The 14657-nt window shown below is 48.4% G+C and overlaps 1 protein-coding gene across 1 annotated transcript in view; it reads right to left on the bottom strand.

Moving 5' to 3' along the window:
- LOC138516956 (uncharacterized) overlaps positions 1-14657 on the bottom strand; it is an 87210-nt gene that overhangs the window by 42521 nt on the left and 30032 nt on the right. The window lies entirely within an intron of this gene.

Here is a 14657-nt window from a genome sequence, read left to right on the forward strand (position 1 = left end):
AGTCAAGACCAAGGATCAGCGCAATATCTATTCAGGAAATTTCCCAGATCGATAGTCTTGACAATTGTTCAAACTAGAAGTATATTGGAGCATGGGTATGTGGGCTTGGCATTCAGAAGCCACAGAGTGAGGTGCAGAGGGGACACATGGGGTAGCAAGTGTGAGGTGCCGGCACACACCCCATAAACATGATTGGACAAAACATTTAGAAAGAAGATCCATCTTTTCCAAATTCATTCTTTATAATTGGTTCTCAACAATCTTCAAATCATACTCTAGGTAAGTCGTGACATCATGGTGAAATGAAACACTCACATATAAAAAAGTTTGATTGCACACAGTCCACTTGGATATTTTAGCAATACAAGGAAGGGCTGAACAAACAGTTTATCTTTGAACTACCGATTGCGATCTCATCCACCTCAGACTTCTGTCTCCTCTCAAGACATTCTAATTCATACGACCACTACTTCAACGCGAACAGCCTCCAATTTCACCTGGTGAAAACAATTGACCGCCTGACACCTTGGCCTCGGGCGCCATCTTTATTGCCGGCCCAAACAAATGGTCAACCCCCTCTAAGCGACTTCAATGCAATGAGCAACATTACATCTGTTCCTTGCTGTACTGTTAACCCATAAGCCTTTGTCCTGTTCGCAGACTGACCTTCTACTGGATGACTCATTCTTCCTCGGTCAACTCCCAAGCCCGTAAAACCAGAATCTCCCAGTGACCTAAAATGCATCCTGCAACTGCCTACTTTAAAATCCGAATAAACTTGCGAAACCCCACTGCAAGCAACTTGATATAAACTCTCATTAAAACATCTTGTATATGTTCACCCGTGTGTAAATGTTATAAATATTATTCTTTCTTTACTGCGGGATTTCATGACAGGCTCTGCTCCGAATGCGCTTTGAAACCTTCTCTGTCTCCCAGTTTCCACGTGCCTCAGAGCACAACTTCGGTAGAGTGTGTTCATGTTACGATTTTAACATTTGAACACGCAGCAAGATAGTTTAATTTGTATCAATTCTAGACAAACAGTAACATTAAAAGTAACGTATCCCATCCATAAGTGACTACACTTGATACAGATGACCATTGCAACATCGCGCCCAGTTTGCCACCACACCCCAGTCATCAATACAGCAAGGGCAACATATACCCCTCGTAATCATGGGGACCCTTCCGGAGCACCCCGACACATGTTTGAAAGAAGATGGGAAGAAGACCCTCGTAATAGAGGGATGTTCATAAAACAAGTGAGATATGGAATGAAAGGAGGATGGATGGATTGATGGAAGGAATCCACAAGAAAGGAAGAGGTGCAAGGGAAGAGGCAGTAGTGTGAGCATGAGAGAGGAGAGAAACTGTGGGATGTTTTTACCCATGCATCCGGGCCCTACCTCAAACCTGTGCAGTACTGACATGGAAAACATCATGATGGCCAGAGCTTCCCAGAAAATGCACAGGGAAATGCATGAAGAATAGGCTGCCACTCATTTTTGCCGATGTTATGGGCACAGAAGGGCACTGCCTAAAATCACCATTGGACTACCCACACAGTAGCCTGAAACCATTGGGAATGGCAATGCTGATTGCCAAAAGCAACCTAGAATTGTGGGGAATTCATTTTCTTAAATCCCAAAAACTGGCTGAGCTGTGGATTTCAGCAGTTTAAGTAAATTTGGACTGAAAGACACTAAAAACCTAAATGTTTAAAAGAAATGAGTGACCTACTTTTGAGTGTCACATAGGTTGCAATTGTTTAAATGTCATAGTTTTAAACTTAGAATCAGCATCCTAGCTGCATATCTAAAAAATTGTCTTGACTTAAACTGGGGAACAAAAGTGACATTAGCTGGGGCCTGGCTTAAGGAAGTGAATTCTGCCCACCAGCTACCCCCGACAGGAGTTGAGACTTGCACAACAGCTGTGTTCCCAGGCCTATCTGCCTTTTGCTGCTCCCACCAAAAGGGATATGACACTTCCCTGATTGAATTACCTGGGCTCTGCAGGACATTGAACAAAGCCCTGTCCTGACTCAGGCAAATGTTTTATTATGGGGGCAATAAAAAGTGGCTTCCTCCTGGAAGTAAAGGGGAGGAGCACTGCCTGTGAGAGCAAGCTGGCTTGGCAGAACTGGAAAAACCAGAAATTCAACCTTGTGCTGGGGGGAAACCACACCCCTGTAGCCAGAATATGGTTTTAGAAAAAGATGAATAACTCATAGAGCGGACTTGTGAAAATTATTTAAATGATACCATAATTCTTGTGATTTTTCTGCCCACATTTTAAGAGGTTTTTAGAACCGGTGGCATGATCTGGGGGGCAAACTAGCAGTTAAGAGGGTATTACTTAAAATGTATGCATGTTAAAAGTCTGATACTTCATCAAGTAATGTCCATACTCCTTGCGCACATGTGTATAAATTTGGGGTAATGTCCGATATTGCGAAACCAGTTAAAAAGTGCAAATGTTGCCATTTCTGAATGCAAGCACCCAGGAAGAGCAGATTTGGACAGGGTATACCTCCTGTGATATGTGAAGGGTGCATGTAATTTTAAACAAATGTGTACCTGTGCAAATATGTCTTTTGGGTCAAAATATAGATTGTGTGTAATTTGACAGGGGTGGGTTCTCTGTATCATAAAAAGACCTCATCATGATGACACTTCATTTCATTCCCCCAATCAAGGGGAAGAGGATGAAGTGGCCAATGACAAGTGGAGAGGGGTAGAGCCTAGTGATGCTGCACACACACCCATTTTCAAAACACATAAAAGCAGACAGTCAGGACAGATAGGGACCTTCAATTCCATTTGCTGCAACGCGCTCTGCCGGACCATACCACATCCAGAGATCCAGACTTCAAATCCATCAATCTCCAGAATCCAGAGAGAGAGCAGAGCTGACCCAGACCGCTGTTAGCAGAACCAGAGAGCTGACCCAGATCACTGTGAAGTGCCGAGACCAGACCAGAGTCCAGTCTAAAACCTGACCAGATCCGTGGCGAGGCCCATTCTAATTCAAGAATATAGTGTGAGTACCTAGTAGAACTGTGCAGAACCAATCTCTTAGTTAAAATAATATAATTCAATCTATTTTAATCTAACCAGAACTGTCCCCTAACTGTCACCTGTCATTTGCAAAGCTGTCACCTGTCATTTTCTAGTTGCTAGCTGTCACTTGTCTTTTTGAACTTTAACATTTCAAATCTGAAAAACGACCTTTACCATATCGCTCATATCTCCGTGACCGTTTGTCTTAGAGACTTGCAGTAACTTTCCTCTGAAAGCTGGGAATCGTGGCTTTCCTAGGAACTTAGAACCGCATTCCTACCCCCGATACTTCTGCCGCAATCGCGAAAAACGCACGCACGAATTTAACCACGATTTGAAAATTCCTCCGCGTGTGAAAACAGAAGCTTCCTTGGACTAATATTAACTTGATACCACTCACCCTGAATCTCAAGAGGGAATTAAAAGCATTTTAGCATATTTTTGACTTCATTGCCAGCACATGTAAAAGCATTTTGGGCCTGTGTTCCAACTTCTGTGGTCTAAGCTTGCTGGGGTGAACTGAATTACATTTGATTGCATTTCTGAGAACTGTGTGCTTTCCTTCCATTTCCTTGCATTGCATAAAAGGGGGGAGGGGATTGCCAGAGAAAAGTGATTGCATTGTTTTGTTGAAATCATATTGAGTATTTTCTGTATTGCATTTTTCATTCAACATTACATCCATCTGAACTGATATAAAGTATTCTCTACCACCTTATTCTTCTGTTCCTATTTACAAGTGTGCTAGTGCCAGACTATCCATTATTGATTACCGATCAGATTAAGTGTCATATCCAATTATTAATTTATTATAAAGTGTGATATATATCTATATTGTTCAAATTCTCAAATAAACCTTTTAAATTGCAAAACAGAACCACTTCTTGGCTCAGTGGGGTCAGGGGGATTCCTAGAGAGGGGTGTTATATAGGGGTAGTCATCCAGAACGCATGAACTGGACATAAAGATATATCAATAAGGGTTTCCATTCAGTATCCCAGACTAGGCATTGACTTAGCTGTAGTGTTGAATTGAATCCTCTAACAAAACAGTTACTAAGTCAGTTAAAGGAGTGAAGGAGGAAGAAGGAGGAAGGGTAGGAAAGGAACGAGGGAAGGATGATGGGGAAGAATAAAAAGAGGACTGAAGCACCAAGTTCGTAGAAGTGAAAATAATCAGCGAAATCTGAAGAGGATAACGAGAGGGAAAAGGAAGGGTCAGGAGGAGAATAGTGTTGAGTAGTTGAAAAAGATGGCGAGGATGATGTAAGAGACAGAGTAACATCAGAGAAATTGCGCTTTTTAGCAGCCAACCAAGAATGATCATAAGATGGGTAGAGAGAAGAAAGGGTAGTAAGGTCAACTGAAGTTTGGGATTTTTTCCCAGCGGCGCACAGTCCTACGCAGGGCTGTACGCAGTGAGACCAGAGAAGGATGAAGCCAAGGCTGAGGGGTTTACACGAAGTAGAACATGGACGCAGCGGATACACGGAGTGGAGAGTAAAGTTGATTGGAGAGGAGGCCACCACCTTCTCTGTGTGTCCTCCTTGCTCTGTGACTCCCGCATCTCTTCCTACTGCCTCTGCAACTCATTCTGACACTTATCTTTCCTTTTCGCTAAACTGCCATGTTCTAACTTTGGTGTATGACTTACCACAGCCACTGTTCTGCAGAGGCTGCAGAATTGAGAGGTCTGCTTGTGTGGTGGGGGAAGAGAAAAAGATTGGGGGGGGGATTAATACAGGTGCACAAAGCCCAACACCTCGCTTTTCACCCATCCTCCCCCACATATAACAGGGCTCATGAGAGAGGACCCATGCCCGAGGAGAACGGGAAACTACTCTGCCCTAAAGAAAGAAACAGGAAGACCGAGAGGACACCCCCATGCTAAAACAGAGAATGGACTGGTCTGGGACTTCAGAAACAGTAAGTGCACTAATGGGCAGAGGGCACCAAAATCATTGGTCTAAAGGTGGGCAGAGAATAACCGCGGGCAGATGGGCAAGGAACCCCCATAGCATATGCCAGCAGCAGGAATGTTACTAGGTCTGGAAAAGATCCGGCCCTACGCTAGTGTCGGGACTGTCAGGCTTGGGGCTATCTAGACTTTTGGTTGTAGCCCCTAAGCTTTTATCCGGGGCTACAACTCAATGACCCAGGGCTATAGCTCTCTCTGCCATCCCACCCCCCCTTAGCAATGCCTCTAGCCAGCAGGCTAGTGTAGACAATACATAAGGAGTCTAGGGGGCTGCTGGAAGACCAAGCGTGAGACATGCACCACAGGAACCGGGACCCGCAGTAAAATGACCCTGGACCTTCCATGCTTTCCCAAACTCTTCTCACCACTGGTTTATGTTCTCTTTATCCCATAACGTTTTCTGTACTGTAAAGAACTCAGTAGTACGATGGCTGGGTCATGCTTTGTAGAATTAAAGAACTAACCAGGAAGACACGTTCTTGGTACTGGATGCCGCCTATTAGTAATCAACACTGCAGCAATGACAAAAACAATAAGAGAAACACCACTGCGCCAGTCTCAAAACAGCCTGGTTACCCTGCTCCTTTACACTCGCACACACGGAGTCCATCATCCTGACGTGAGTCACTGTAATGCAGTCATAATGGAGTTGGGGTACATTAACAGAACCCACCTCTACCGCCTCACTGCTCTCTCGGAATGATAGCTCAGGGGCAACGTGCTCGCCTTGGAAGCAAGACACCACAGAGCACCACAGGTTTCATCCCCGGGTCCGTGCTTAGAAGCCTCTGGGTATTGAGCGCGTTATAAATAATTTATCATATAATATACCATATATCACTGAGCTGGCGTAGTTCCATTGAAAAATCGCTGCGACCGCTCATGTCTGCAGAGGCCTCACTGGCCCCTTCGCAAACTATCCAGCAAATGTATTTCTCTGGAACTCTCCACCAAGACCCCAGGCTCAGCACTTTAACATTATCCATCTTGATAAAGTCCCTTTCATAGTCTAAAACACATTTCGGTACTTTGTATGCAATCAGGCACTCAGTATGCTAACAAACCAGGGCACGTTATATGCCCATAAATCAGCACTCCAAGTGACAACACGTTTCAGTGACTCGCTTCATTCACACAACCTAACTGTTGCATGTCACCCCTGTAGGGGGACATGGTATCTCCCAATGTGTGCTGTGGTCACATGGCTCCCCATGTGATCACGTTAATAAAAGGGATGAGCTGCTTCCGGCTCCTCAGTCAAGACTAGCACTGGCTCCGTTGTCGTTCCTTTGTCAGCACCATGCTGGTGCTGCACCGGCGGAAGCAGGATCCAGACCTTATAAACGCCATGATCAGCGCAGTGATCTGGTTTTCCTAATGCTCTCACCCTCACTGCTATAGTTCCATCCTAGACTGCACCCATCTTACTGCACACCGAACAGCGCTATATCAAGAGTTGTGCAAAGTAGGGCAATTTCACTTCTGACAATTACATGAACATGGTCCCCAAAACGTTGTCAGCTTCATGAAATGTGCAACATAGAGAGTGTGTAATCAGTAAATTTATAGTCAATTCCACAAAAATAGGTTTGGCAATTTTAAAGAAATATTAAAAAAGATCAGCAAACGTTTTCTGGAGACGTTTTCAGCAAACAGAAACCCAAAGCAACATTTTGAAACACTTTACTTGCGCTTTCATTTACTTTCGCAATGATACACCCCGAGATAAACATTTGCTGAATGTTTCTTCTGCACGTTAATGAAAATTTGAATTCTTCCCTTTTGGTGATGAAAAATCCTGCAAATATATTTTTTGACAGAATGTTTTTTTCAGCCAGGCATAAACATTGTTCCAGCTTGTGGATGACAAACTCGAATTGGTTTTTTCTAGTCTTTTTCCCTGCAATTTCACCAGAGACGTAACTAGAACTAAATGCATAGTTTCGTAAAGTAAAAAACTAGGAATTTTGCCCAACCAAGAAGACGTCATTTAAATTTCACACACTCCTAGAGATATCACCTATTTCCACATCAGCTCCACCAGGTGCATGGACAATATCATCACAGAACCAAGTATCGAAGGAAGATAATCCGAATTATACTCTTTACTTACTGTACTGTGGCCTGTTAATCCCACACATCTAAAAGAGAATTCTTATAATTAGAGCTCCCAGTTTTCCGCTTTTACTGATTTGTACACATCATTGTTTGCAAAAAGGGGAAATTAATGTGCCTTTCTTGGCTATTCAGGTAGTGAATGCAGAGTAACAGAAAGGAGAGGGTACAAAGGTGATGGATTCGCCCAGAGATATGGGTCAGGTCAGCAGAAGGAGCAGCTGTTTGTGTAGGAGGTGAAAATGGATCTTGGCTTGAAGTGCAGGAACTCAGCGCTATGAGCCTACTATTACAGTCATCAAAGGACTACTTTTTTAATTTGAAGACATGCAGAAAAGCGCTAGTTAGGTTATGTTAATGGGTGCTGCCATTTTCATGGTCTGCAGATGCTCTGGCAGATCTGAAAAGATTGGAAGGGGAGATCCGTTACTGGGAGGAGAGGTAGAGCGCAAGAGTGCTTTTGCTGGTCTGTTGGTAGTTTCAGCTAGGCAAAACCGGTCACTACTTGTATATTATTTGCTAAAGAGCAAATATAATATTAAACACTGCAGTCAGGATTCTCCTACGATTAAACAGAAGGGACCACACTACTCCAGTTTTGAGAAGCCTCCATTGGCTACCAGTAAAAAAAAAGAATGCAACAAATTGAAAGCCCTCTGTATTGCCCATAAATCCATACACAGACAAGGAGCTGAATTCCTTCAGGCCAAGACCAGTCGCCACGAAAAGAGGACATTTGGAACATTCTCACGTCTAATTTCTAACCTATGGAACACCATGCCCAAAGAAATTAGAACTACAGAAGACCACATCTCCTTCAGGAAACAACTTAAAACCTGGTTATTCAGCAGACAATGACAAGCGCTAAAGGTCAACAGCAAAAAGAATAAAGAAAATGGCATCGCGGACCCTAAGAGATACACTAAGGGACGAGATCACAGATAACAATACCCCACCACTCACATTCCCCACCCCCCTGCCATGCCCACAAGTAGAAAGATCTGCAAAGAGTAGCTGCCAACCAGCAGACAGACTGAGGGAAAGACGCCCCACGTGCAATTCATGAACTCTGGGAATCCCAGACAGGTAACGCATTAAATCAAAGCATTACCCTTACAATTGCTGATGCACATAAGTAGGGCCACCCGGTAGATCACCACTTCCTCATATTTATTATAATACCAGCTGTGTACCCATTTAGCAGCCAACTAGGTCATCAGGCCAATCTACACTGCCCCGACTAATCACTGCCAAGTAACTGGGAACACACTGGTGACAACCAACCCCTGCCTTCACATCTATAGGGGAAGTCAGCCTCCAGGCCTGCGTGAGGGACCGCAACCAAAGCCGTGGGAAGATATCCATCGAGCAGCAATAAAAGATGCACTTCAGAGACACTGTCAAACTAACCGATCTACTGACCAATTCCCCCTTCCTGATCCTCCAACATAACCAACGCCACTGTACAGGACTACCACACTACACAGACACAAGAGAACTAATCTAATCCTCGTTTTTAACCAACTCTCTGAGATTCTGGAAGTAACCTTAGAGGAACACACCATTGCTCATAGTCCATAAATACATCGACACTACACAAATCCACACCAACACAATAAAACACTCATCAGTCATCCACAGCTATGGACCCCCTTATAGATAGAACTAAACAGTGGGCACGACTGTAAACCCACTAACCTCATATGACCCACACACCCAACAAACACTAGCACACATCCGAGGCACTGAGTCCTTCCCATACGGTTACAAGATGCCGGGGCTTGAATCAAACCAACTCCCACATGCAAGACAACGTCCACAGACGCCAGTCCCTCCTGGTTCTGAACCTATCCTTATTAACACTACCCTGGTCTCTTGCAGCGCCTGGAGACTTCCCCCGGGCGGTAGCATTGCGCAGTACAGATGAACATAACTTAATATAAAAACATATAAATTGACTCAAAGATAATTTATAAATACAAATGGAAATGTTGAAAGCAATAATACCATATAACTGGGAGCCTTAATTATAATGACCTATACTTATTATGTGGAACGTCCACTGAACACTCGGTGTGCCAAGGCCTTCTGGGACCAGATTCACACTCACTACAACCAAACACATAAAATAAAACGTAAACTACTTATATTTCACTCAGAAACTATAGCCACTTTGCACACTGATGCTTATTAATCAAAAATCAAGCATATATGTCAAGAATTTCTGCGAGTTTTTCTGAAATGACATTCAATATCCCTGAGCAAAATGTACACACAGTGATCTTGTGAGGTGTCCCTCCCCAGGAGCTGTGTGGTGTGCGCCCATGAGCTGTGTGTCCCCGTGAGCTGTGTGTCCCAGTGAACTGTGAGCTGTGTGTCCCCCATGGGCTGAGAGGTGTGTGTCCCAGTGAACTGCGAGGGGTGTATCCCCGGAAGGTGTGTGTCCCCATGAGCTGTGCGTCTCCATAGGCTGTGAGGTGTGTGTCACAGTGAGCTGTGTCCCCCAGTGAGTGCGAGGTGTGTATGCCCGGGAGGTGGGTGGTGTGTGTCTCCGTGAGCTGTGTGTCTCCGTGAACTGTGTGTCCCAGTGAGATGTGTGTCCCTGTGAGGTGTGTGTCCTGGTGAGCTGTGTCCCCCCCATGGCCTGTGAGGTGTGTGTCCCAGTGAGCTGTGTGTCCCCGTGAGCTGTATGTCCCGGTGAGATGTGTGTCCTGGTGAGCTGTGTCCCCCCATGGCCTGTGAGGTGTGTGTCCCAGTGAGCTGTGTGTCCCCGTGAGCTGTGATGTGTATGTTCCTGTGAGATGTATGTCCTGGTGAGCTGTGTCCCCCCCCCCATTGCCTGTGATATGTGTGTCCCAGTGAGCTGTGTCCCCCCGTCATGCTCGGCCTGGGGGTGGGCGAGCCGGCGACCGACCGACGCGCAGCGCCCCCCAGGGTGCAATTAGACCCCCGCCACGCCAGCTCAGGGGAGTCTTTCAATGGCTTCCCCGAGCTGGATGGTGGGAGAAGGCACAGCAGACGGGTGCAGTCAATGTCAATCGATTGTCACGAAATGAGTTCCTCCGCCGCGGGCGCCTTCACCAACAAAAGGGACCCCCTCTTCCCCCCCCATCTAGGAGAAGGAGGGAGGGAGTCTTTCAAGGGCTCCCCCGAGCTGGCATAGTGGCGGCAGGCGCCTCATTGTTAGTAAACGCGCCCGCGGAAGTGGAGCGCATTTAGGAACAATAGGGTGTTAGTGCACCCTATTCATAGAATTACCTCCTCGCCGGAGCGAGGCGGTTTAAAAAAAAATAAAGTGACACTCCGTAGCCACACCCCCTGTTGACCAGGGATGCGTGGGGAAGAGGTGGGAGCAATTCACCCAGGTCGCTGCTGCCCCTAAGGCCGGCCCTGGTCCCCGTGAGCTGCGAGGTGTGTATCCCCGGAAGGTGTGTGGTGTGTGTCTCCGTAAACTGTGTGCCCCTGTGAGCTGCGTGTCCCCATGAGCGGTGAGGTGTGTCTCCCCGGGAGGTGTGTGGTGTGTGTCTCCGTAAACTGTGTGCCCCTGTGAGCTGCGTGTCCCCATGAGCGGTGAGGTGTGTCTCCCCGGGAGGTGTGTGGTGTGTGTCTCCGTAAACTGTGTGCCCCTGTGAGCTGCGTGTCCCTGTGAGCTGTGTGTCCCCATGAGCGGTGAGGTGTGTCTCCTCAGAAGGTGTGTGTCGCAGTGAGCTGTGTGTCCCAGTGAGCTGTGTCCCCATGAGGCCGTGAGCTGTGTGCCCCAGTTAGCTGTGTCCCCATGGGCTGTGAAGTGCGTGTCCCAGTGAGCTGTGTCCCAGTGAGCTGTGCCCACCCCATGTGCTCTGAGCTGTGTCCCAGTGAGCTGTGTCCACATGGGCTGTGAGGTGTGTCCCAGTGAGCTGTGTGTGCCCGTGGGCTGTGTCCCCGTGGGCTGTGAGGTGTGTCCCCCCGTAGGCTGTGGGGTGTGTATCCAGTGAGCTGCGTGTCCCAGTGAGATGTGCCCCCCATGGGCTCTGAGCTGTGTGTCCCAGTGAGCTGTGCCCCCCCATGGGCTCTGAGCTCTGTGTCCCAGTGAGATGTGCCCCACATGGGCTCTGAGCTGTGTGTCCCAGTGAGCTGTGCCCCCCCATGGGCTCTGAGCTGTGTCCCAGTGAGCTGTGTCCACATGGGCTGTGAGGTGTGTCCCAGTGAGCTGATGTCCCAGTGAGCTGTGTGTGCCCGTGGGCTGTGTCCCCGTGGGCTGTGAGGTGTTTCCCCCCGTGGGCTGTGGGGTGTGTATCCAGTGAGCTGCGTGTCCCAGTGAGATGTGCCCCCCCATGGGCTCTGAGCTGTGTGTCCCAGTGTGCTGTGCCCCCCCATGGGCTCTGAGCTGTGTCCCAGTGAGCTGTGTCCACATGGACTGTGAAGTGTGTCCCAGTGAGCTGTGTGTCCCCGTGGGCTGTGAGGTGTGTGTCCCCATGGGCTGTGTGTCCCCGTCATGCCCGGCCTTGTGGGAGCGAGGAGGTTTAAAATGAAAAATAAAGTGACACTCTGTTGACCAGGGGTACGCGGGGAATTGGGGGGGGGCGACAATTCGCCCAGGGCGCTGGAGCCGCTTAGGCCGGCCCTGGTCCCCGTGAGCTGCGAAGTGTGTGTCCCCGGAAGGTGTGTGTCTCCGTAAACTGTGTGCCCCTGTGAGCTGCGTGTCCCTGTGAGCTGTGTGTCCCCATGAGCGGTGAGGTGTGTCTCCCCGGAAGGTGTGTGGTGTGTGTCTCCGTAAACTGTGTGCCCCTGTGAGCTGCGTGTCCCTGTGAGCTGTGTGTCCCCATGAGCGGTGAGGTGTGTCTCCCCGGAAGGTGTGTGGTGTGTGTCTCCGTAAACTGTGTGCCCCTGTGAGCTGCGTGTCCCTGTGAGCTGTGTGTCCCCATGAGCGGTGAGGTGTGTCTCCCCGGAAGGTGTGTGGTGTGTGTCTCCGTAAACTGTGTGCCCCTGTGAGCTGCGTGTCCCTGTGAGCTGTGTGTCCCCATGAGCGGTGAGGTGTGTCTCCCCGGAAGGTGTGTGTTGTGTCCCAGGCAGTGAGCTGTGTGTCCCCGTGTCTTTACTGGGTATTTAGTTGTGAAGTCACACGCATCGGAAGGTCTTCCACTTCCAATAGCTGCGCCCACCTGAGCATTAACTTTTAAAAGAAGGCAATGGCATGAAATCCTTTTAACTAGGCGAAAAGTAGGGAGGGCAGGGCATGGTAGCATCAGGCGTCTGGGGGCGGGAGGGTAGACGAGCACAGGCATGTGTGTATGGGCGCGTTATAAATGCAATGCCTAATCAAATCATACCAGATCAATAAAATGCAGCAGCCACCAGATAACATGGCAGAGGGCTGGTGCCCTCCAGGAAGTTACTGCATCTTGATCTGAGCAAGTGATGATCGTCAACATCATGGGCGGTGTTCGATTGCCATCTACTGGCCAGTTTTATACTAGCCGTAGCATGTCCAACTTGGATGAAAAGTCTGCGTTCATTTTCTCCACCAGGAAACATGGGTCGCGGCGCACTAAGGAAGCAGGGGTGGATTGGGAACCAAAAGGGGCTCTGGAAATACATTTCAAAGTGGCCTTATATTACATATTTTCAACAAGCCCAACCCTTTTCCTATGGGTAAAATTGGAAATGCCACTCAAGAGGAGCCTAGGGAGCAGAGGCCTACCAGGAAACCTCCAGAGTTCCCCATAGGCCAGTCCACCCCTGTAAGAAAGACCATGTTCAATTAGACAAGCGTTAAAACCACCATGTTCTGTGACAACGAATGTGGCGTACTGACAGGCCTGGCGCTAGTGAACGTCAGTGATACAGGGCAGGCAATGCAAGGTCATTCTCCTTGCACACCCCTGCTTGGAAAGGAGCTAAAATACCGCCTCCTTGAGGTGTCATTCAAATCTATTGTGCAAGTCTTTACAGCGTTACATGATTTTTCTATGTTCGTAAAGGCTCCCAATCGCGCTGGTGCACACATGTTACTCCAGCAAAGGACGGATTTGATCAGCTGTTGCAGCTGGAAAGCACGCCACTCACCTCAAAATGGTGATGCCAGAAACTGGAGGGGAGACTATCGGCGTCCTGGACGGCTTATTCCAAGAGTTCCGAATAAGGGCCTGGGAGATCAGTTTAGCATTAGGAAAGTGCTGTTCCGTGCAGCACAGAGCCGGGCGTGCATTTATGCTCTCCCTTGTGTGCTAGTTACAAAACAGGCGCACGGAAATGGGTTTCATTTCTACAGATCACAAAGCGCATCCAGGGTCTGAATTCAGGATGCACATTGAAATGCACAGAAACGCCTCCTTAAAGGGGGTTGGGTTACTTCTGAGAAGGAACAGGGTGCAACATTTCTTGGGGCAAGTCACGAGAGTTCTGAGAGTCCTCCCAAACGTGTTCATGAATGCATGCAAAAGGAAGGCAGCAGCCACGGAATCATGGGAGCTTATTCAGTACATAGCATTTAATCCCTTTCATAGATAATCTTGCCACCTTAAAGTGTGGAGTGACCGCTCTGATTGGGCACTCTGTTGACTCGAAGAGCCGCTATAGATGACCCACTGCATCACACAGGGCTCACTCACAGCCTGTACTGCTACCATCACTCCCCTGCCACATTCCATCCCCTCCCACCCACCACGCGGTCCTTCCTCCTGGACCAAGCAACCCCGCACTAGAGGCCTCTCCCTCTGCTCTCTTCGCTCCCTTCTGGCACGACGAGTATATCCTATGCCGTTGTCCACTCCCTACTTCATGCTGGCGACACAATGAGGCAGGTGAGACGCCGGAGCTGTGGGGTGTGGGAGCCTGAGCCAGAATGGAGTACCTCAGCGGGAAGAGTCTGTGGAAGGATCCGCCAACAAACTCACGCACCAGGTAAGCGGGAACCGGGTGGAGACGCCCACCACTACGGACTCAAATTGAGGACTCATGCAAGTGGCTCTGCGGCGAGACGTAGCCATTGCAGGGAGCAGCACTCATCAGATACAGGTACGCAGTGGCTTCCGAGGAACGGGCGGTGGGCGGCAAGGCCAGAGGAAGGAGCTGCAGAGTGGGGTGGAAGAGGGAAGAGAAACCAGAGTGGAGAAAGAGGAAGCACCCCACAGAGAAGGGGAGACAGGGAAAAGCTCCAGAGCACACAGCGACTGAACACCGCAGGGGGAGGGCAGGGGCAGAGTATGAAGTTGAAGAGCCCCAGAGAGGGGGAAGACTGAGAACACCCCAGAGTGAGCAGTGAGAAGAGAATCTCCAGAATGGGGTGAGACACAGAGAGAAGCTCCAGTGTGGGGATAAGACAAGATGCTCTGCAAAGGGAAGAGAAAAGAGCAAGAAGGACAGAGTTGGGAAAAGAGACCGAGATGCCTGGTGTGGGAGAAGGAACTGAGCCCCAGAGTGGGGGATGAAGACACTGAAAAAACACCAGACTGCGTGTAAGGAAATACAAGCGAGAAGGACTGGGAGACGCACCAGTTTCAAGGAGAACCGGCGATCTGG

Source organism: Ambystoma mexicanum, chromosome 6q, assembly GCF_040938575.1.
Source record: "Ambystoma mexicanum isolate Mex_15411 chromosome 6q, UKY_AmexF1_1, whole genome shotgun sequence".
In the NCBI taxonomy this organism is placed as follows: Eukaryota; Metazoa; Chordata; class Amphibia; order Caudata; family Ambystomatidae; genus Ambystoma; species Ambystoma mexicanum.